Source organism: Lissotriton vulgaris, chromosome 4_1 (genome assembly GCF_964263255.1).
Source record: "Lissotriton vulgaris chromosome 4_1, aLisVul1.2, whole genome shotgun sequence".
NCBI lineage: Eukaryota > Metazoa > Chordata > Amphibia > Caudata > Salamandridae > Lissotriton > Lissotriton vulgaris.
The window spans coordinates 1,477,281,048-1,477,302,092 of NC_141691.1; the positions used below are offsets into that span (position 1 = coordinate 1,477,281,048).

A 21,045-nucleotide genomic window follows, 5' to 3' on the forward strand; every position below is an offset into this window, starting at 1 on the left:
TTAGAGACCCCCGTGCAGTGGATTACATTTTAAACTGGCCATATGCAGGAGGAGGAAACTCTATTATACCTAGGCCCTTAACCTACTTTTACCCGAGGTCGGTTCCTTACCCCCCCATACGTAGGGAAGAGTCTTATGCCCCATGGCCCACGCAGTTTGGTTATAATAATACTCATCAGGTATTTGGCCAGCATCAGCTTTTCCCAAATGGTAAGTCTGGTTGGTCTACGGTTCCACAGAGCCATCACTTAAGCCACAATGGTGCAATGGAGCATCTTAGACCCTTCACCCCCTTAGATACTTTCAACAGGTTTTCGCAGCTCAGCGGTATGGAGGACTGCGACTGATGCTTACAGCCTATGGAGGAGGGAGGCGGTAGACATGGAGTGGTCCCCCAGCAAGGAGGAATTATTTGTGTCATTTCCCAGGAGGGCACCACAGAAGACCCTAATGTAATCCACTCGAGTATGCCCCATTTTGATGCCCCGGATATGTCTGGTATTGTTGATTGTGTTGAACCCGACAGGCAACTTTGTAACAGCCACCAATCTAGAGGTGTGGGAATGGAGCCGGGGGGGGTGATCGCGGAAGGGTACTCTCTGGTGCACAAGGGTTCTAGGGTAATAAATCTGATTTCCTGGAACGTAGCTGGGCTAAAAAGGAAATTAGACATACCTGAATGGCATGAATTCATCGAGAAGTTCGATGTCTGCCTGTTCCAAGAAACTTGGTGTTTGATTCCGCTTGATAAATCTGGCTACACAACCTTCTTTTCCCCAGCGATAAGTAGAGGGAAAGGTAGACCAGCAGGAGGTCTTATAGTCTGGATAAGAACTGACCTAGATTGGGACATGGCCTCTAATGACACCCAGTGTAATGATTTAATGCACCTTTCTTCCAAGGGCCATATAGAGGGGATGAGGCTTGAACTATTTAATGTGTACGCTAGAGGGGCTGTGGGGGATAATACATCAGTAACCATTTTGAGCCTTGATTCTGCTCTAGCTAATTGCCCTCCCTCAGCTAGAATTATGGTGGGTGGCGATTTTAATTGTACGTTCGAACCTCTTCTTGGTGATGACCCACTAGGTACTGAGGAGGACGACTCTAGGTGGTCTATCCCCCCCTTGACGGTACCCCCCATCCGGAAATGGTCTGCTAGGGCAATCCAACTGAATGCCCTCACTAGGGAGCACAAATTAAGAGCCCTTAATGGTAGGACCCAGTCTGATATATTAGGTGCAACAACTTTTAACAGGCTATCGGCCCCGTCCAGAATTGATTATATTCTAATGAGTATTAGTATGTGGAAGGACCTTATTGATATGGAGGTGGTACCCACCCAGGATAGCGATCATAATCCGCTTTGCTGCAAGTTTAAATGGGGAAAAACTAAAGAGAAAGGGACGAGTGCACCGCTGAAACTAACCAAAGAGATCATCCCCTACGAAAGCAACCGTAGATTGAAGTGGGACAAGGCTCAGTTAAACGCAGACCAACTAGAGACCATTAAATTTAACATCGTAGCCCTGAATAGGGACTTGGAGGCAATGGAACGGGTGGTCGCTGGACCTCCGTACCTTTCTTTACAACTAGACTCTGCATATAAAGGCACGATAGATCAAGTGAGTCTTTATTTCACCTCTAAAGGGAAATCCCGTAGATCTATTAGGTCGTCCCCCATATCCAGCAACCCATGGTATTCTACGGACTGCAGGAGGAAGAGGAAAAGTTTGTCAGTTGCCTTGCTCTCAAAGAACCCTACTCTGGTTAGAGCGGCCAGGCGGGAGTACTTGAGAGCAATTGCTCTGGCAAAGCGTGAATGGGAGGAGGAGCACTGGAGGGAAATAACAGACGCCGTTAGCAGGAGGGACTCGACACTTTTCTGGGATCTAATTAATAGAGCTAGACGGGGTAAATCCCAGCCATTAGCAACCCATATAACCTGTCAGCAATGGTTCAATCACTTTTCATCTCTGTATGGCGGCAGTGAAGATACATCTAGCCCCCTGGTTGCTTGTGGGGTGGGAGGGGATCCTCACGGGGAGACGGAGTGCTTATTTATGGCCTCCGAAGTAGTGGCAGCAATTAATCATCTGACGCCCAAAAAGGCAGCTGGGCCGGATGGGATCCCTGGGGACCTCTTGATTGCTGAACCTCTATCCTGGGCAAATTTAATAGCCACCATAATGAACTTGTTAGTAAAGGGACACCCCGTGCCAGATTCATGGAAGGGTGCCGAGGTGGTCACAGTGTACAAGAAGGGGGCAAGAGATGACCCTGCCAACTACCGACCGATTAGTCTGATAGACGTGGTCCAGAAAGTGGTTGGCAGGGTCATTATCGCCAGGGTGGGCGACTGGATGGAGGAGGAAGGCATTCTTTCTCATCTGCAGGCCGGATTTCGCCAGAGGGTGGGCACGATGGACCAGGTCTTCCGGCTGTTTGGGATCTATTGGAAGGCAGTTACCATCAAGAAGGGGAGCCTATATATGGCCTTCATAGATCTCAAAACAGCCTTTGACCTGGTCCCCCGTGCTAGACTTTGGGAGATTCTGGAAGGTATGGGCTTTCCTGGCCCACTCTTAAGATTAATTGTAAGACTCCACGAGGGGACATACGCTAGGATTAGATGGGGTACCCAGGGCCAACTGACAGACAGGATACCTGTGAGGAGTGGAGTCCGCCAAGGGTGTGTCATGGCTCCGACTCTCTTCTCCTTGTTTGTGAACGGAGTGGTGGACCATCTGAGAGGAGAGGAGACAGATGCCCCAACCCTGGCGGGGGAAAAGATTCAGACCCTACTCTTTGCTGATGACACCTTACTGATAGCTAAATCCCCGATAGGCCTGCACAAACTCTTGCAGCGTTTCGCCTCCTTCTGTACAGAGAGGGGCCTAACCATCAACACCACTAAAACCAAATTGATGGCCTTTTCACCCTCCAAAAATTTTAAAAACAACTTTCTGCTTAATGGGACTCCTTTGGAGTTGGTCGAGGCATTCGACTATTTGGGGATCCGGCTAAATAGTCGAATGACCTGGAAGGATCATTTAGCGAAAATGCTATTGGGCCACAAAAGAGTGTCGGGTGTGATCTTACGAGAGCACCGGGCATCAATTAGCAAACCAGTCTCCCCGGTAATGGCCATCTACGATGGCCAGATACTCCCGTCTGCATTGTACGGCTCCGAATTATGGGGGTTCGACAATGTAAACAAGCTAACATTAGCAGAAAATAAGTTTTTTAGAGATGTGGTGGCACTCCCTGTTTCCACTCCGCTTATCCCTTTGCGACTAGACCTTGGTAGACGTGCCCTAAAGGATATAGTGAGGCTGCGACCATTGCTTTTTTGGGTTCGCCTGAGAAGGACTAAGGAGTTGGCCAAATACGCTGAAGTACTGGACGAGCTAATTTTACTCGACTCTGGGTGTAAAATTGGCTGGTTGAAAAATTTGAGGCTATTGGTCTCCCAATTGGGTTTGAGAGATATTTGGGAGTCTCAAGCGCCCCCGCCCAAAATGGTTATCAAGAAATTATATTGGGATTGGGTTCAGGCTGAAGCATTACGTGGTATATCTGGGGGTTCACTTACAGAGTCTTTCCTGGAGTGTAAGAGTGCAAGGAAACTTGAACCCTTCCTTGATTTGATAACTAAGCCTCTAGACAGGTCCCTCTTTTTAAAATTAAGGTATGGTACCCTCCCGGTACGCGAATTTACTTCAAAATGGTCCAACCAGGGCGGCCCTTCGCAATCTTGTCCTGGTTGTGCGGCCCCCAAAGAGTCTGTGGCCCATCTACTTTTTGCCTGCCCCGCGTATAAAGTGGCGCGGAAAAACTGGTTGAAACCAGTATGTAAAAGTCTGGGGATGAGGTGCCATCGCTCGGCATTACGAGTGATTACTTCAGATCTATCATCTACCCCATTGATATGCGGGGTGGCAAAGTTTTTAGGTAGTGCCTGGATCATTAGATTAAGATCTTTGGGAACGATTGCAAGGCCGCTACCCACCTTGAGTGGAGTTGTTTGAAGCTGTCAATTCAGAGTACCTGGAGTATCTTTTTATGTCTGTGGTTTTATCAATTATGTCAGTGTTGAGTCGTATTTTAATTATGGTCAACCCTTGTTGCTGCTAGTATAACTTGTATGGAATGTATTTTAAATGTATATTGTTGTCTTTTATGGTGATCAATTTACCGAATAAAGATTTATACAGTTTCTTTAACGAGCTAATTTGGAACACTCTGGCGATAAAGTAAGGTTTATGTGGAAACCGAATCTGAGAGTAGTCTTGCTTTTGGATGAAACTGACCTGTGCTGGATAAGGAATACATTTGCTTACATTTTCGGCGGTGCAGCCTCAATCAGCCAGTAAGGTGTGAGTCTGGAGGTCCGCGAGGTGCAATTGGACTCATGATGGACCTGCAGGACTATGAGAACGGGCATGAATGCAAGGTCAATGGGTTTGCAGTAGGAACAGGAATGTCCTGATTAACTACTGGTAATCTTCGTTAGTCTTAGTCCTAGCCCAGAGTAATCCCTCTGGGGTCCTTCCATTCCTGTAAAGTGATTTCCAGTACACAATGCTGAATCAGAAGGCCCTCTTGAGGAGATTGTTGGACCTGACACCGTAACACTTCAGGTGAAGTACCAGGAATACTACGAACTGGAAAATATATTCTCCTAGATAAGATAAAATATCAGCTAAAGTCCCTCCAAACGTATTTTCCTCTTGACTCTTCAGAGGCCATCTCTTTTTCCACCTTCGGAACTAGACCAGTCAGACACAGACTGCCTTTCGGGAGGGCCTGCTCAATGTTTATGAGAATGCTTGTCATGTGGTTTCTCCTTTTAGTGAAGCCATATTCTCTAACACAAAATATAGCAAGCTTTCTTCTTCCATTTTCCTTTCTCCTCTTCCTAACATGGCCAGGAGATCTAGATCTCATAGAAGCAAAGGACTATAACCAGGCACATTTTTATCATTAAATATCTGTTTGTGTTTTCAGGAATATAAGCACATATGTTGACAAAATTGGTTCATATAGGAAAATAGGCCACCTTTTGTGTAGTAAAGGTGAGACGCATTTAAGATACAATGTACCATGCACACCCTTGGCACCCGCTGCTATTGTACCTGCTGCACTAATGAAAACTATGGCTATCTCTTTGTGTGAATGGGAATTGTCCACTGCTGTTGCCAGTGAAGTACCTGTTCTTTATGTAAGGAAAGTGTGCTCAGTTGATGTTGCTGCTATAGCTATCCAGAGTGCTTTGTCTCAGCTTAGACAACCCGCAAAAAATGGAATATGAACATAAATAATTCCTTCACATTGCACAAAACGTGATTTGACTGATTTTTTTATGTTAGTGTGAACTGTGATTTTATCAGCAACGTTTTATCTATATAGATTTTTGGCTATTGTTTTACATTTCTCAAAGTGGAGCAGGTGCTTTATTACATATGGTGTCCCAGGGTGCAACTGGCATGTACGCCTAAACCTCTGGGGCACTGTAGTATTACTGAAGGTGCTGTAGACCTTGTGCTTCTGTAATACAGTAGACCGTGTGAACATATTGCACCAGTGATATCTTAAGAGGATGTTCCCTGATTTACATGGTTGTATGGTCACAAACAAACGAGGGAAAGACTTTGCGTCTGCACCCACACCATAGTATGAACTCAGGCACAGAGGGAAAGAGGCTGTCAGGATGCGCCCTGACTGTGCATCAGAAAAAAGGTGGCACACGGTAAATGTACCCCCTCGCCCCTCACCCCCAATGGGTGCCCTCTAGAAGGGGTCCCATGAACTCCCTCTCCCCCAGTCCTCTCCCTGCAGACAGTTGCTGTCACTCACTGCACCACTTGCAGGGTGATTTCTTTTCCCCTTTGAAGTGTAAGCTGGGTGTTGCCTGCACTGTGAAAGACAACGTGGCTGTTTGAAACAGCCGCTCTCCCTTTTATACGCTGCCTGAGGACTGCACATTATACTTTGACATTTATTAGATGACACACAAATACATCTTTAACTGGAAAGCCCCAAAGACATTGGAAACTCAAAAATCTTCAGTTGCCTCCAAACTGTTGTTCAGTGGATGACATGGAACCATCTCAAATTGAATGCATCCAGGACTGAAATACTCATGTGGCAATTGGAAAAAATTAGGACCCACTCTGCGCCTGGCCTGACTATTTGGGACCACCTTCTAAAGTATCCAAGGAAGTAAGAAATCTTGGCATTATCATGGACTCCAAGCTATCAATGAAAGTCCAAGTGGGTTAGTTAGTAATATGAAGCTTCATTACTATGAAAATCCTACAATACATCTGCTACCACCTAGGATTTCCACACACGGTCCAAGCATCTATCTATCTTATACTGTCTAAACTTGATTACACCCTCCGAGCATTATTTGCAGTTGCTCAGAAGCCACCTTGATGACCTAAATTAGGGGAGAGTAGCCCAGGAGACACTGCAAGCACCCCAGACAATCTACACTACTCAGTGCATGTCAGGGTGGAAGCCGGGTGAATGCCAGAGACAGGAGACGGTGACCGCGGGAAGTAAGGTATTCTCTTTTGATACTTTTTTAGTACTGGTGCATGGATATAGACAGCGGATTCACCAGGCGCTAAATACCATCAGCACAGAGAGTAAGCTGCAATAGCATGCACAGGGGGTACACACGGAGTGCTGGTTGGGGAGAGAGCACCCAGGGCCATGGGGGCGGGGGGGTGTACTGCTGCAACAGAGATGGTGACAGAGACTGGGACTATGCTGGCAAAATCCCTGAGAGGTGGCACCAAGACTAGCAGGAGGACCCCCAGCGGGATGCGCACTAGTTTAATTGGTAGTGTCCTGGGAGACTCCAATAGCGATAGGCTAACCAAATACCAAAGAATACATGTTGGAAAAAATGGCAGAAAAGGTCATTGGTAGACTGACCTGGACTCAGGATGGTATCTTTGACCCCGGGGGGATGAGACCTCCTCTCCCAGGAGGCAGTGGCATATGGTAAGGGTGATGACCCAATGCCTGGGCATGTAGGCGCTGAAGACGTGGAGATGCGGCAGTCTGTCAGAAGCGTGGGGGATGGGGTGGAATTGGAACACACAAATACAGTGACTGGACTATCCCTTGGTGAAAGAAGTGAAAATGAGGGTACTCCAAATGACTGCGTAACTAGCTGCGAATGTTTGAGTGTACCGTCGTCAGTTTGGGGCACAAAGCAAACCAGTACATCTTCGGGGATTAAGCCTATTGAGTTCTTCCTGCTCTTTCACAACAAAATGAATACCCCAGGCATTACCTGCACATGGAGCCTGGAATTGTTCAGTCTCTCCCACCCCCGCCAATAGAGATAACCACCTGGGATAAACCAAATCTGCCGGAAAAAATTCCTTGTGCACGTTTCTGATAAACTTTTTGGCTTTTTATATTAAAGAGAAAGTGCTACGGAAGGTGATTCAGGAAAAAGCATTTAACGTGAGCAATGAATTTACGAGGAAAATTTTCTCTGATAGGAAATCAGCTCAAAGGCGAAATTAATTTATCTCTTCTCCCAGCTTTTCGGCAAGCAGGGGCGCAGGCTACTCTTATCCATTCTTTTAAGATTAAAATGCTGATAAATGGTCAATCGATTCGTTGTGCTGTGTTGGAACAAAGCACCACAGCTCCTGAAAGAACTCACAGAGTGTTCATAAAGGCAGCAACGCTGACAGCGGCAATACTGACAGATTTTCTTACATTGGATACAAGGCAGGGTAGGAAATCTAGGCACAGCTACATGGTGCCAAGAAGGGCACAGACGAGATTCTGGGGAAAATGCAGGGGAGGCTCCAGAGGATGGGAGGGGATTTGGGGTCACTATGAGGGGGAAGGTACGGGGTTGTGTGAAGCACAAAGGGGAGGGGCAAGGGATTAATATGTAGCACTTTGTATTGGCAATTGGGATTCTTCCAAGGATGTTCTGGGCCAAATTGTGCATATAAGATAATTGGGTTTGCAAGACTTTTAAAATGTTTTGAAACTGGGTCGGCTCCTCTGCTATGGTGGAGGAGCATCGCTTCAAGACAGAAAATAAAAAATTAAATTATAATAAAACCCTTTTATTAGCATTTTATTTTTCATTGACATTGCTGAGTTTGCTGAGTCCGCAGAGTCTGGGGCAGGGTGGGATCAGGTTGCATCTTCACCAGCAGGGGCTGGGAGGAGTAGTGGGCCCTGAAAGTGCGCTTGTCGGTTTGGCCGGCCAAACTGACATGCGCACTTGGATATTTTCAGGCTATTTCTTGGAAATATCTGCAGGGCGTAGTCCCTGCTGGAACGTGAAACTGGCTCACTCTGCTCAATCCCAGCGCTCTCTCATGCTGGGAGTAATAACATGAGAGAAGCTCTGGGATTGCATGGTGAGCTGAGAGTGTGTGCTCAATGGAACTGCAGTGCTGGGAACAGAGGAGCAACGAGGCGCGGAAGCAGAAGGTAAGTGTATATTTATTTATTTTTCCCAAAGATAAATAAAATAAATAATAAAAAGCGTACCTGCCGCCTTTCAGTGTCGCACTCTTCTACTTCACTCCTCTCCACTGCATGAGCCTGAGCAGTGTGAATTTGCATTCCCAGACAGAGTGGGCGCCTGTGCCTGCTCTCTCCAACCCAGCAATGCAGCTCGGGTTGGAGAGAGCTTCAGTGTGCATAGTGGTTTGGCCAGCCTGAGACTGCCGGCCAAACGCTATGCGCACTGATAACAGTGCCCACCACCCCCCTCCAATACTGTCAGCCCCCTAGTCCGGCCACCAAGACTTGGCACAAGAAAATTAAAACAGGTTTTAAACCCGTTTTATTTTTCAGGTTCTTGAGGGTGCTGCATTGGGGCGAGGTGATGCTCCTCAACCATATCGTAGGAGCCGCCGCATTCTCCTGACTTTTTGATTCTGCCCCATTCCCGTATTCAAAATGTGTAGCGTGTCTGCCTCTTTCTCTTCCATGAGCCTCTTCTACGTCCGCTGCTGTGAAAATATTGCATTGGCTTCCTGTGCCAAAAAGGATTCCTTTCAAATCTCTGTCCATTACCCACAGGGCTTTCTATCAGGTCAATCCAGCCTACCTCTGATGCTAAGTTTTTTGTGCCAGTTGAAATTTAAACTTTCAAAGGTGGGTGACAGAGCATTCTCATGCAGACCTCCCGCTGCTGCAACAGCAAGCCTACTTCTCTTTGGCGCACTTCTGACAATAGTTGAGTCAGGAAGTTGCTTAAAATTTAGTTATTCACCCTGTAACTGAGTATTCAGACGAGAAATGGCCAGCGCCAGGACACCTCTTTAGATAATTGTGCAATCTAGAAATGTTTTAATAATAATAATTTGAGGACACTAGTCTATTTCAGCCGTTTAATATGGTTACATTATTATTTGCCAAGGAGCTATTGCAGCTATATATTGTGTTGTCTGGTATTGTAGCATTAATACATAGCTTCATACTAGTGATAATCCCACATTTTGTGTCGTACACAAACGTTAGACAGACCTGTATAGTAAACAAATATCACAATACAGTATGATGTCATAGCGGATGCTGCGCCAATCACATTAAGAGAAATAAAAACAAGATATTTCCAATAATATAAATAGAATATTGCAAGGCAGTTCTGTGCTATTCAATAAAGAATGCCTATTCAGAATGTGTCACTGATGGCAAAGCAGAGAGAAATTAATGGAATAACAAGCATTGGCAAAATAGGTCGGGCCATTATTGTACGCACCTGCCACATAAAAATCAAATATGGCGCCACCTAAAATTCCGCTGCCATTTGCTTGTAATAGAAGTTTTACATTAAAAAGATCGCTGGTGTGGTTGTTTCCCTAATGATGTTTTTTTATTTTTAAATACAAGTCATTTAGTTGAGTCATGCATTTTATTATTATTTTTGCGTTTGAAAGAGACAATAATACATCACAACCTAACCAAGCACTCATACTGCAGAGAGCTACAATGTTGCATTGACACTTAAAGACTTTAAAACTGTGGCTCTAAATGAAGACAGAAAATCAATCATCATCTAACTGGGCACCCTAGGTGCAGGGAAAATAACTAACGGGTATTTAAAGTTAATTTAAAAAAAATTAAAATAAAAAGCACACTTTGAACCACAACTGCTACTGACAAAAATAACTATTTTTTTGGTACATGCTTTGTGCAATCACTCAAAATGAAGGGGCTAATGGGAGAAATGGACTAACCCATTACTCCATACTGTATGCTGTGATGATGGGTGGAAGCAAAACAAGAATGACAGTTTGACAGACCAATGAGTTAAGCCCATCGACCAAAATCCCCTCTATGTATACATACTAAGTATGATTTTTTTTCTAAAAATCGTAGTATGGCGAGGCAGCTGAAGCTGTGTCAGAAGCCAGATCTAAAAATACACTTTTGAAAGAGAAATGTGTGTTAGTGACTAAATTGTTATACAGGCTTTCAGAATGCACTGCACACATTGCATTCTTTGAGCTGCCTAGCAGCTGAAAGAGATGTTAATTTGCGTGCTCTAGGTTTCAGGACGAAGGCAGCCATTGCCAGCAGAATCTGTGTCTTCAATTGATGCGATCTACAATAAGTTAGAAGAGGATTTGCTGTGAGAACCCTTGGATTTGTGACAAATTTGCTAATTAACTGAAGGTAACATATTTTGCTTAGCCGTTTAGCAAAGACTGGGTAGGTTTCAGTAGAGCAAGGTTTTCAGTACTTCGACTAGTGACAAAGGTATATAAGCTAGTCGGTTGTTGTGAGACTAGTTGCCTTCTCAGTACGCAGTGATGATCAGTGGTCTGTGGTGTTTAAGCAGGCAGAGGAATGGACAGGGTGAGGTGACATGACACAATTTTATTTTTTAAAAACAATTTTTATTAGAGATTGTATACAACATGCAGGTCTCTGTAACCCAGAGATAGCTGCAGGACATGTAATCTTCAACAAGTAGAGTACAATCCAGTTTTGTTCGTAAATGAGGATCAAACAAATAGAGAAGCATAGACAATCAATGTAACCTCAACCCTCCCGCTCCCCCAACTCCTTTCTCCCCCCCTACCTCCCCCTCCCCCCAAACCCCCCCCATCCCAGTCGCACGGTCTCACTCCCTCGTCTCCACTTCCTTACAAATAATCTGTGTCAAGTGCATGCACCCGTCTTCCATGACCCATCATATATCTACCAGGGGGTCCTGATCAGCAGGGGGGTCGAGCCACAGACCCCTAAAATCCACTCATCGCTTCCAAATTTTAAAGTGTTTTCGTGGGCAGCCCGGGCAACAAAAATCAGCAGTTCAAGCCCCATGCAGAAATCGAGCCCCCTCTTCCACACTACAACTGTAGGGGCTCACATATTTTTCCAGTCTTTGGCTACGTCCCTCTTAGCCAGAGTAAGGCCCAACAACAGCAAATGTCTCTTGTAGATATTCCCCCCCACTCCCTCCAACACATGAAGGAGGCCTAGCTGTGGCATACGGGGGAGTTCCCATCTCAGGACCTCAGACAGGCAGTACCACACCCCTTTCCAAGACCGAACCAGTGCGGACAGCTCCACACCCTATGCAAAAATGTACCAACCTCAAGCCCACAACGTAAACAGTCCGGGGATGCTATCAGACCCGCCCGCCTTAGGCGCTGTCTAGTGAAATATACCCTATGGAAGTATTTAAACAGTATAAGCTGGAGACGTATCGAAATGGCGGCCCCCCCGGGGCCCCGCCAATGCGTCCCTCCAATCGTCCTCCTCTAACTCACCAACATCTGCCTCTCAGGACTCCCGTAGCTTCTGTAAGGAGGGGGAACAATGAATAACTAAGGACTGGTATATGCGGGATATCTTCTTGGTCCCAAGGTCTCCCATGAACACCTTGGCCTCTAGGGGGCTAAACTCTGGGAGTGATTCCAACCTATCCAGGTACCGGGTGAGGGCATGACGAAACTGGAGGTACTTAAAGAACTGAGAGGGGGGCATGCCAAACTCCTGGCTCAACTCCTGGAAGGAGTTAAGGGTCACCCCCGACAGTACATCACTCAGTGTGGAGATTCCAATACTATCCCACCCCCCAAATCCCTGTAGAGCTGCCAGATCAGGGAATCGACCATTACGCCAGAGGGGAGTTTCACCTGTCAATGTGTTCCACCAACCCATTCGCCGCAAGGCCTGCCTCCAAATTTGAAACACTAACTGCGTGCCGGGTGGTAGTGTCTTCCGGATCTGTGTTGCGTATAGCATAGTGTGTAGCATATGTGTCACCATTAGGAAGCGCTCTAGAGCGTACGCCGGGTCTCCCCTGTCCCCGTGCCACCAATCATTTAAAACGAGGAGCTGGGATGCCTGATAGAATGATAGGATATCAGAGGTCGCTGAACCACCGCAGTAGGAGAACAAAAAGCAAATACGCACCGCAACTCGAACTGCACCCCCGGCCCAGAGGAACTGTCCCAATACCGCGTTCACCTGTCAAAACCAGTGAGAGGGAATTGGATAGGGGTGATTCTGCAGCTGATATAGCAGCCTGGGAAGGGCCACCATTTTAAATATGGCCGACCTGCCATAAATGGTCAGTGGCATGCGGGTCCATGTTTTGATGTCTGATCGAGCCCGCTCCCACACTGGCACTACATTCCGCTCCCAGAATACTGCTGGGACCTCGGAGATGAACACCCCCAAGTATTTAATGCCTCCCACTGATACTTGTAACGCTGAAGCCCACTCCCCTGCCTGCAAGTGCCCCCCAGCTCCCAGAGGGTGGATTTGCGGTGGTTCATGTTGAGCCCCGACATCTCGCCAAAAATCTGCATGATTTTCATGATACGCGGACCTGACCGGTTAATGTCTGTCAGGAAAAATAGGACGTCATCCGCGTACAACGCAATTCTGTCGGACAGGTCCCGATCCCACTCGAACCCTCTCAACTGCGCATCCATGTGCACCCATGCAGCCAACCGCTCCTTGGCCAGGGTAAAGAGATAGGGCGAAAGGGGACAACCCTGCCGTGTGCCCCGCGGTGAATCTGCAGGAGTTAGCCGCCGCCACCCTGACCGAGGCCGTCAGGTCATTATACAGCAGCCGTATATACGACAGGAAGTGAGGACCCGAATTAAGCCGTGGCAAGAGGGCAAATAAGTAGACCCAGCTCAGCAAGTCAAATGCCCTGTCCATATCAGCCAACAGGAGCGCCGCCGGCACCCCCGTATTCCGAACCGCTGCTACTGCCACGTGCGCTCTCCGAATGTTATGCCTGGTCGCCCTCTGGGGCATAAAGCCAGCCTGGTCTGGGTTTATAAGGTCGGCCACATGGGGCAGGAGTCGATTGGCCAGCGCTTTGGCTAAAATCTTTGCTTCGACATTCAGCAGGGAGATCGGGCGATATGCTGCATGTTGCTCTGGGGATCGGCCCGGCTTGTGGAAGACAACCACTTCTACATGTCTCCAGACGGGGGGAAGGCTGCCCCACTCCCTAGCTTCTTCCACTGCCGCTCTATAATGGACTCCGAGCTGTACATGGTACTTTCTGTAGAATTCGCTAGGGAACCTGTTAGGCCCGGGTGCTTTACCCGTGTTAAGTTCGCCCAATGCTGTGCCCAGTTCCTCTGCTGTCAATGGGAGTTCCAGACGGTCCCGTACCTCATCCGAAACCGCGCGGGACGGCAGGTCAGCTAAGAATTTGTCCACTACGTTCGCGGGGAGACATTCATTCGGGGCATATAGATCCGCCAAGGCTCTGGGATCTGTAACTGGGGACCCCTTGTCATGCCGTATCCGAGGCAGGGTCTGGGCCCGGAACGTCCCCCGACAGAGCCGGTGAAGCATTGTCCCGGATTTATCTCCCCATTGGTAAATCCGGCTGCGCGTGGCAAGCCATATCTGTTTGGCTTCGTCCATATGGACGCATACGATTGCTGCGCCAGGAGGAGGTGCCCCGCTGCGTGTGCCCCATCTTCCATACTCCCATTGAGCTCTAGGGCCGCGATATTGGCCTCAGCCTGAACCAGGTCCTCCCTGCGTTTCTTCCGCGCAGCTGTGCACCATGCTATGTCTACCCCTCTAAGTGTTGGCTTCCTAGCCTCCCATACCATACTGACTTCCGCCACAGACCCCACGTTTTCAGTCAGGAAGAGGGCGATGGCTTCGCCCATATGTTTCTGATAGTCCGGCTGTTGTAGGTGCTACACCGAGAGGTGCCACCTGAATGGCTGCTGCCCTGTATCCAAACAAACATCCACTGCAGTGGGGGAATGGTCCGAAAGCCCACGTGGCAGGATATCCGTGGTCTCTACTCTATTGATTGCTACTCCCGGGACAAATATGTAATCTAACCTAGAAAAGGATTTATGGACTGCAGATAAGTGAGTGTATCCCCGCTCGTAACCATGTAGGTGTCGCCAAGTATCCACCCAATTAAGCCCCTGTGCCATGTCATTAAGTTTAGTGGAGGGGCCAACCACCCCTCCGCCCCCGGGGCGGAACCTATCAGTGTGACTCTCCATAACATCATTCCAGGCCCCCCCAATGACTGCCAGTGCTTTGGGAATATCTGTCCAGATTACAAACAGCTTTTCTACCGGGGACCACTGCAGGGGAGGCAGAGCGTAGACACTCCCTAAGATCAGCGGCTCCTCACCCACCATACCTTTGATAATTATGTAGCGACCTTGCGTGTCAACCCACTAAGGTGAGTGGACATACGGGATCCTTTGATGTACGAGAATGGCCACTCCCCTGGAACCCCTAGTAAAGCCTGCATGAAACACCTGTTGGTAGCCATAGCGATGTAAGCATAACGTTTTTGTACCCAGTTGGTGGGTTTCTTGGAGCATCAGCACATTCGCACCAGCCCTCTTCGCCTGCCGCAGTACTGCCCCCCTCTTAACCTTGTCCAGGACTCCCCGCACATTCCAGCTGAGGACCCTAAGGGAGCCTTTGGACCCATAAGCTCTAGTCTCCGTACCTGCCATCAGGGAACATCGCGGGTGAACGCCCAGACTTTGGGCCCAGCCAGTGCACACAAGTCAACATTCCAGACCTCTCCGAGACCATGCGACCCCACCCCCCCCCCCCCATTGTGCCCTGCCCCAAAACTCTAACAACCCCCCCTTCCCCCCTCCCCCACCCCCCACCCCATACCTCAGAAACGTTTAAGTATCTGTCGAGGTATAGCGGGCACCCGGCCCCCAACGGGAGGCCCGAGGCCGTCTACTCCAATGGATCCCCTCAAAACTCTCCCCAACCTCTCAACCACCATCAACCAACCCGCCCATCGGGGATCTCCCGCCCTGAACATCCCCCCCACCCCTCCACGCCCCCTGATTCTCCATACTATATGTAAGTCTGCCTTGCCCCGCAAGAGCCACTCGCCCATACTGTAAAACTGGAGAAAGAAACAAAAGAGAGAAAAACCATATCAACACACTCATGCATAGTGGAATGTTCAGACATGTACTAAGCTTCGTTCCCATGGTGTGTCCGCCATAGACCTCAAGTTCCTTCGGCTCGACTGTCAGAGGCCCCTTTTCCCTTCTCCGATGTACTCTCCGATGCGGAGCGCTGCCGGGACCTGGACCTCCAATTACCCTTCTGCCGAGCCCCTCGGGAGGCCCGTGACTGCGGCCTGCTCTGGGAAGAGTCCGACTCTAGCCCTGGAGGTGAATGCGCTCTTACTGTCACTGTCTCGTCTGTCCATTTGAACACCTCCTCAGGGGTGTCGAAAAAGTGGGTGCGGGACTAGAACACCACCCGCAGGCGGGCCGGGTACAGGAAGGCGTAGGGAAGTTTGAGCTCCCGCAGGCGAGCCTTGGCGGCAGTAAACGATTGCCGCTGCTGCTGCACCATACGGGTGTAGTCCGGGAAAATCAGGATTCAATGGTTCTCGTAGAGCAGCGGCTCCTTTGCTCTGGCAAATTTCAGGATAGCGTCCCGGTCATGGTAGTTCAAAAGTTTAGCGATCACCGGCCTTGGACGCGCCCCTACCGGCGACTTTTGCATGAGGGCCCGGTGCGCCCGCTCAATCACAAAGCAGCAGGAGAGTGAGTCTGGGGGGAGCCAGCCCTCCAGCCACTGTGTCAAGAAGCTCTCCATATTGTCTTTCTCACATCCTTCGGGCAGTCCCACAAAGCGCAGGTTGTTCCGCCTCGCACGTCCCTCCGCATCTTCCACTCGGAGAGCCAAGCCCTTCTGAACAGACTCCATGGCGGCCACTTTGCACTTCAGGGTTTCGACGTCATCCTCTACCCCAGAGATACTTGTTTCGGCTTCTGTGATGCGGGACACTGCATTCCGCAGATCCTGGCGCAATAGTGTAACATCAGACCCCACGGCCCCTATCTTTGCATCTAGCACGTCCCAGGACTGAGTTATGGCTGCCATGAGCGCCGCGTTGTCCGGCCCAGAATCCTGGTGGCCGCCCGTCGCCCCTGCACTGCTACTGGGACCCGTGAACTTATCAATGGGGCCTTGCTTGGGAGGCCCCCCACCTCCGCCACCTCGTTTCATGGCCTCCAAACACTAGAGACGGCTGCGTGCTCCACTCTGTGATCGCTGATGGCACCTGCGCGCGTCAGGCCTCTGTCCGGACCGGACCCACACACCGGTTCAATGCCCCCGGTCTCTGCTGGCAGACCCTCCGCCGGGGGCCAGCAAGTTCCTTGCGGGGGGCGGGTCCCCGGCACACCCCGGCTCACCACCTCGGCCAGATCTGACCGTTGAATGGATGCGTGCTTGGCCCCTTGTCGCCCTGTATGCCAGTACCGGCCCAGTAAGCGTCCCCAGAGAAGTGGGCCCGGACCTCCCCGCCGCCTCCTGAGTACCACGCTGCTGGGGCCGCCTGTCCAATAGTTGTCGCCTCCTCGGCTCACACCCGCCACTCCGGAGAACCCAGTGTCGGCCAGTCCTTCCTTCTGCTAGCCCCCAGCTAGCCGCAGGCCTCGGGGCCCAGTGGGCACTCCGGGTGAGCACCGGCGGGTCCCCCTCCGTCAACGCGACCCGACCTGGCCGCCGCAACAGCCACCCCTGGCTCGATGCAGGTGCACAGTGCCACCGGGCCCCCTGGTGCACCCCCTACTGAGTACCACACGCCTCCTTACTGTCCGCCCCACCGGGGCCTGCTGCGTCCAGTGGAAGTCACAATCCAGGCCGATGTCTGTGTCTGCTCCCAGGAGGCACGCTAAAATCGAGCCCCCGGCTTCACTTTCCGGTTTAGGCCACACTGCCCCTTCTCATCACTGGGGTGAATATCCGCCGTATTCCCGGGGGTCCCACATCTCTGGAGACCGAAGGGGATCCGGTCTGCTCTACCGGCAGCCTGAGCCAGTCCCGCCAAGTTAGGGACTGGCACCGCTTGCCCCTCGCTGTATGCGCCGCCTCCACGCTCTTCGCCGGGACCCCGAAAATCGAGGTCCCCGGCTTCTCCTCACGGCGCAGGCCCCACAGCGCGGGGCCTCGTCCTTCTGCCTCCAACGCACTAATCAGGCCTGAATTGCGCACGGGGGCCGCTACCAAGGCCCGGTGCCGAATTCTCCCCTTTGTGGCGTTCTTGGGCGGGGGGAACAGGATAAATCGGCGGATAGTTGTATGGCGGGACGGAGCTTCGTTAGGCTGCGTACGCCATGTTGGCTCTCTTGACCATGCCCCGAAATGACACAATTTTAAACAAATAAAGATTAAAACGGCTTCATAATAATTGCACCATTGATTTAAACTTCAAAACCTATATCTGCTCCCTTAGACAGGCTTGTTTTGGGATGGATATTTTGCCCTCTAGCTACAACAATAAGGCAATGAGTCTTACAAGAGAGCATAATTTATAGGTGAGAATACCACAGGAATTTGATGTACAACTCTCATTTGAGAAGAAAAGTGTACAACAGGCTTGACTGTTTAGACAAAGGGCACGCAATAAAATGGAACAATTTCCAGGTTCTGATTTCTTGTGGGATGCAACACCATCCAAGAGTGAAGGAGGTGTGCATGCAAGAGTTGATGGCACCATTAAAGGTGCACACTGTTTATTCTAAAAACAGTATATTCATATAGAATTGAACTGTGATTTGCAGAGAAGACACTGGGGTAGATGGTGTCAGAACCCCTTTCAGAGGGCCACAGGAAACGCAGGGCCTACTGGGCCCAACCGTGGTGGCTGAGGCCTTTTACTCCTGATGTTCCATGGTAGGGCCCACCCTACTATGGATCATGAACAACTGGTCTAAGTACCCCTTCTGCACTCAACTCTCAGTGGTAGCAGTGGACGAGCAGTAAAAAGCTCTGCTGAGGGGAAGTCTAGATACAGGTAAGTGTAGAAATGACTCCTAACTGTAGACTGTCTGAACAATAAATCAATGTCCAATCAATTACTTACTTTATAAGAAAAATAAGTATTTTATTTCTAACTCTACTCATTCAAAGGAATAATGACATTCACAAGCAATAACACAATCCCTTTGAGGTTGAGCCTCTAGGAGTTGCCGGCAAATACCTGTCCTGCCCTTTTCCTTATAATGTGTTTGTTTTTATTACCCATTCACTGGTGGCCACATCCAGGGATGGCTCGCTAATAGGCTGTACTCAAGAGTATCCCTTTGACTTTTCAGTAATTAATCAAAAGTGTCTATGGTGCTGGAGCACCATTAGCAGCCTGTCCCCTGAGGTCCAACAGGCCTAATTCTAGTCTTATCTGCTCTGGATGTATGGAAACATTCAGCGGTGCAGCAAGTGCCCTCTCCGTGGGCGCTCATAAGTCCAGGTCCCGTTCAGCAAATTTGGACTCCCCAAGGCACACACAGCAGCACCTAGCAGGTACACGCTATCTCCCTCAAGAGCTGCTACCGCTCCTCGAAGATGAGGTAAGTCATATTTCCCCTTGGGAATGGGGAAGGATTTGACCCGCGAGCTTCCGACTGGAGCCCACTGAGCGTGCAACATCTGAGGCAGCGTCCTTCATTGGCCTCGGGGAATCAGTCAGGTGCAAGTCTTGGTGTGTAGACTTGAACCATCAGTCACAACAACAATCATCCATCAAGGTAACAACCCTAACTTAAAATTGAGTACCAGCAGCCCTTTCTGGCATACAGGATTGCTGCCCTACTCTCCATTGAGGTTCAGACTTCTCCACAATGCTCGCCCTCACCACAAAGGCTCTTCCTGATATACGGGGTTGCTGATTAAGCCGGTAACAAGTCTTGACATTTGTGGCAACGAACAGTTTAACGATGCTCCCTTCTGGAATATGAGGTCACCTTGGTGAAGCCGTATGGGCCTGGTGCTCCACGCATGGCATTTGTAACATGGCTCAGATCACGGCGGCCCTTACTGGCATACTGTGGTCGCAGGACTGCTCCTGCACATAGGCAACAACCCAATCAGTGCCCAGATGTTCCCTCACATCTCGCTCAGGAAGGCCTCTCGGTAGGACTTCTCACTGGACCACGCTCCCTCCAATGCTCTACTCTTCCTCACAGGGCACACTGGTCTTGGCAAGCAGATAGGCACTGGTTCTCCAGGCTCCATGGCAGGTGGTTTTGGTTTCCTGGGTGATGCCCCCTCACCCAGCTGGGAGACTAGCAGGACTTTGCCCCCAATCCTAGTCACCAGCAGAAGTCTTGCAAAATGTGTGTAAGCCTGTAGGTCTCACTCCATTGACACTGGGTAAAAGGGACCTATTCACCTCTACTGCTCCCTACACAGTATGCTGCCACCACCACACTTGTGCTGCTTAACTCCTGGTGAAGGCGGTAGCCTTCCACCCCTGTGAGGGTAGCTCATTTGGCACCCTTCCTGGTCCAACCAGACCGCAGTCCGTGATACAGGCCTATGTCATGGCGCACATGCAAGATCAGTGTTTACCTGTGACACCAAAATCGGTACTAGGGATCCAGCCAATAGTACAGTCAGCCACTCAGGGCAGGGGTACACGTTTTTTTACCATGCAAATGATTTTTCTGTCTCAACAGAAGGTAACACAGTTGCATGAAATGGAAGACACAGATTATATTATATGACAACAAATAATGAGTAGGAAACGCTCAGAATATAGACATACATTGAAACATAAGTGCCTTCAAAACTCTAACAATGATTTCTAGCGAAGTAGAGTCTGGTGTGCTGGTAGAATGACTAAAAGAACAACCATTGGCAAAGACAATACGCTTAGCTTTTGAATGGTGGTAGCCAAACTTTTCGTTTTGCCAATGCTTGTTGCTAACAAAACATTTTCTGTTACTAATATTGAACAGCATTGGCAAAAATACTAAAAAGCAAAAGGGTGGCCTCAGTATGATGATATCTATGTGTGCATGTGTCAGCGGACATATGCATCATGAGCAGCAGTTGCCACTTTTTTTTCAAAATGCTAAACAGTATCTGTAAACATTTTAAACAAATGTTTGTCACTGATGATGAGCAGCATTGGCAAAAATAAAAAATCTGCACGATGAAGTGTACGGACATACACACTTATGTGGCATGATGCTGCGGCAGTCATTTTTTTGTCATTTAAATTACAGAACCAAGAAGCCAGATGCTCGTCTTAGAGTGGTAAATTAAAACAAAAAGTGCACAAAGTGCATTATAGAGAAAGGAGAAGCTTGGTAGAAATTTGCACCTGCTGGGCCATACAAGCAGGCATAGGGTCACCACATCAGAGGAGTGGTGGGGAGTAAGTCAACACTGCCACCTGCCAAGGAGCAATAGTCAGCCAGGGAGTCCAGGCGAGTAAAGAAGGAGCATGGGAAAGGAGGGTAGGAAAAAAAGCAAACAAAAAAACACAATCGGGAAAAAGAGGGGCAGAGGAAGCATTTTTGATTGGAGCAACACAGAGAATACATGGGGGTGTGAAGGAGAAGCAGCGCATTGGGAGCGAGGAAGAAAACGCATGCAGTCCCGCGAAGTACTGAAAGAAAAAAATAGTTCCCTGGTGCCAGCTGTGCATGTAGACAAGACATCCTGTCAAACGGATGGTAAAGAAGCAACAGGGGCGTAGCTTTGAGGGATGTTTGGAATGTTACCCCCCCCCCCCCCCCCTCG

The 21,045-nt window shown here is 49.2% G+C and overlaps 1 protein-coding gene across 1 annotated transcript in view; it reads left to right on the forward strand.

Annotated features, from left to right (window-relative positions):
• Nucleotides 1–21,045, forward strand: part of LOC147724139 (chloride channel protein C-like) — a 627,958-nt gene that overhangs the window by 3,257 nt on the left and 603,656 nt on the right. The gene's annotated exons all lie outside the window — the stretch shown is intronic.